Consider the following 3,600-nt stretch of genomic DNA (forward strand, 5'->3'; position numbering starts at 1 on the left):
GATGTAGCTAAAAGCAGCTTGCAGTATGCATGCCACAGCCTTAAATATGACCCACCTTGAAATTCCTCCACCAGATGAATCTGTCACCTTTCAGCTTCCGAGTCTTAGGGCAGGGACAAATGTAAATAAATTATTCCCCAGAACAAAACATGCATGATTTCTAGTTCAGCTTCCAGTAGAGTCCTCCTTCCCACCCGAAACCTTTTGGGGCTCACCTTTACTCTCTACTTTCCTATTACCACCTTGGTCTTCTAAATGCTGACCAGAACCACCCACCAGATTCTGCTTGTAAAATTCTAGCACTTCTCTAGCTTGCATCTTCAAAGTATTCCAAATTGCTCCCAGAAACCACTTCCAAGGGCTCCTAAATCTGGTTAGATCCAGTCATAGCAACAGCCCCAGCCCTAGTGCTGATTTTCTGTATTAATCACTTTCCCATCACTGGGACAAAATACCAAATACACAGACAATTTACAGGAGAACAGGTTAATTTTGGATAATGCTTTCAGTTGATTCCACCCATGATCAGCTAGTTTTAAGGTAGAAATACCATGGCAGAACAGTATGGCAGCCAGAAATCAGAGAGAATAAGGAGGAGCAGCAGTGGGAGCAACAGTACTTGCTGAAATTCTGTCATCTGGAAAAAAAGTAGAAAGATTATGGGGCTATTTTTTTTTTTTTAATCTATCCATCCTCCCTACTAGGTCATGATTCTCCTCAAGGGAAGAGACTCTGACTTTCCATTTGTGCATTCCCAGGGTAGATGAGTAGGACCCCTTCCCCTTTAATTGTTTAATAGACATCTGACACTCCCAGCCCAGTTACATGGTCAAGCTACACATCAGACTTCACAGTTCACAAAACTTGTTCACACTCAGCGTTGAGTCCCACGTCAATCACAATGTAAGCCAATTATATCCCGAGATGGGCTGAATATTGGTTTCTTTTTCCCAATTTACATATTGAAATTACAATCCCAAGGTGGTATGAGGCAATGGGCTTTGGGGAGGCAAAGGTCATGAAGTGGAACCTCCAGTTGGATTGGAGGAATGGATGGGTTTGCTGCTTTGTCACTCCTCAACTATGAGAAATGAATTTCTGTTTCTAAGCCACCCCATTGGCCCATGTTACATTTGTTATCATAGCCCAAGTATATTCCCACTGTGCCCCAAATGTCCCTCTTTACTGAGACTTTGTGGTCTCTCCAGCTGTATTCTGGACAAGAGAGTAGCTCCTTTCTCTCCTCTGTCCTATTGTTAATTGAAAAATACACTGAGTATTCTGTTATTGACAGTATTGTTAAATTTGCATGGGTTTTCTAAGAAGCATAAGGCTAGATGTAACTGTTTAAAGCTTCCTCTTGGCCCACTGTTCAGAAAATCTTCACACCCAGCTTGTAAAATCTCCTAGGCACAATGAAGCCAATGGAGGCAGGACATGCAGCTACCGATGGCTCCCTTTCGTGTCTGCCACTGGCCCACCAAGCTGCTTATGGAAGACACGGCTACCAGGAAGGGCCCTGGCAGCCAGCAGTCTGGGTCTAAGGCAGCTTGGCTGCAGTGTTCCACAGTGACTCACAAGGTATCAATCTCCCTCACTAGTGTTTTATTTGGGAAGAAATCTGAAGAGAATAGCATACAAATGGCTGAACTTTTGAGTACTGACTGAGCATTGCCTTAACATTTTTCCTGCGTCTCTTATTCAAGGGTATTTTACTCTAAGTCAGAAAGAGCCAACCCTACAACACGACCTGCCATACCTACTCTATAAGGCTCGGGATGTAGTTCAGGGGCACAAGCGCCTGCCTGGAACATACAAGGTCCTGAGTTTGATCCCCAGTACAAAAAAGAAAAAAAAAAAAAAAACCAAAAAACCCACTGGTTCCATATACTCTGAAAGGAAACTACACCTGCACCAGTAAAAACCATCCTGGGGCATCAGGACGCTGAGCAAGGATTTGCTATTTGCTTCTTGTCTGAGACCTGCACAGGTGAGCTGGAGCTTTGCTCTGCTGCGCTGAGCTCTTTGTAGTACACAAGCAAGCTCAGCAGCTTAATTTCTCCCCATCGCTCAAGGACATTTCTCTCCCGTGCGCTTTTAAGAGGGAACATTGCCTGCTCGCTCAGCCTCCCCTTGAGCATTTCCTCCCTGTTCTGCTCCACTGCCTTTAGCTGCCAGTGGGGTGGCTTTGAGCTTCCCTGGGGGCAGCAGACATGTTCCAGGAAGGTCAGAAACTGCAGTTTACAGAGAAGGCAGATGAGAAAAAAGCTCTTTGCCAAGGTGTCATCACAGTGCCACTAAAACAGAACAAAGGAATGAAAAGTGGAACCCCAGCTCTGCACAGGAGGAGACCTTGGGGCCACAGCATTAATGCTTCTCTGGCAGACTGCACCCTAGAGGATGATGGTCGGCTGGACCCCTCTTGGGCTGAGGGAGGGGCAATACCACCCAAGACCTGCACTAGCCCTTTCAGGGACTCTCACAGCAGGGAGTTGGCATGACCTGAGACGTCCTGCTATTTTTGGTCTTGCTGTATATTTTACATCTCTGTAAGAATATTAGTATATAAACATGTATGTGAGAGACTTTACAAATTATGAAAATTTGAAAGCACAACATTTGGCTGGATTAGGAGAGCCCTGGAGAGGCAACTGAATCATGGGGCGCTGCACCCAGAAGCGGATGAACTCACTGATGTTCACATCAGTGTGGTGTTAGGTGAGGACAGGCTGGAGTTGGGGTTGGGGGTGCCTCTGGAAGGTGCCACCTCTTGCTGGCACTCATACCCGTGCTCTACTGCCCAGCTGCTGTGAGCGGAGCAGCTGTGCTCCACCACGGCCCTCCGCCATGATGTTCTTGCCTTAGAGACAGTGACCCCAGGTGGGAACCGCTGAAACCTGGAGCAAAATTTACCTGTCTTGGAAACTGCATCAGGTATACTGTTCCAGCAATAAGAAATTAAGGCCTCAGATCTTGCTCCTTGGAATACAAGGGTCAGGAGTGCATTAAATCTGCACAGGGCTCAAATGTCAAAAGCAAGTCAGCACAAACTCTGTACGGCACTTGACAGCTCTTAACGTTATCCACTTCAAACTAATGTCATCTAAGCCTGAAATGCTAATTCTGTGCTTTTTGTCTAAAGTAAATGTAAGACTCATTATAGTCACTCAAAACAACCCAGAATTTCTAACACAGATTACATTAAATTGCAGCATTTCTCAGTGATTGTCTAAGACTTTGCTTAGACTAAAAAAAAAAAAAAATCCTAGCTACTGCTCTTCTATGGGCAATGTAGCTCATCTCATACAAATGAAATCAAATTATCTTCATACAAAAATCAATTTAGGGGCTGGCCAAATGGCTCAGTGAATTGAAGTGCCTGCAAGCAGGCACAGGGGCTGAGGGCTCAATCCCTGGGCCTGCTGTGCTAGCCCTGCCCCAAGGGCACACTAAGACAGCGATTGAGACTAGGTGTGGTGGCACATGTCTATAATCTCAGCATTTGGGAGGCTGAAAACAGGCAGATCAGTATGAGTTCAATCTAGTAGTGAGACCCTGGACACCCTGTAGACCCTTCCCTAAAATATAAAAAAAAAAAAA

This window comes from Octodon degus, unplaced genomic scaffold (genome assembly GCF_000260255.1).
Source record: "Octodon degus isolate 3935 unplaced genomic scaffold, OctDeg1.0 scaffold00261, whole genome shotgun sequence".
Lineage (NCBI taxonomy): Eukaryota > Metazoa > Chordata > Mammalia > Rodentia > Octodontidae > Octodon > Octodon degus.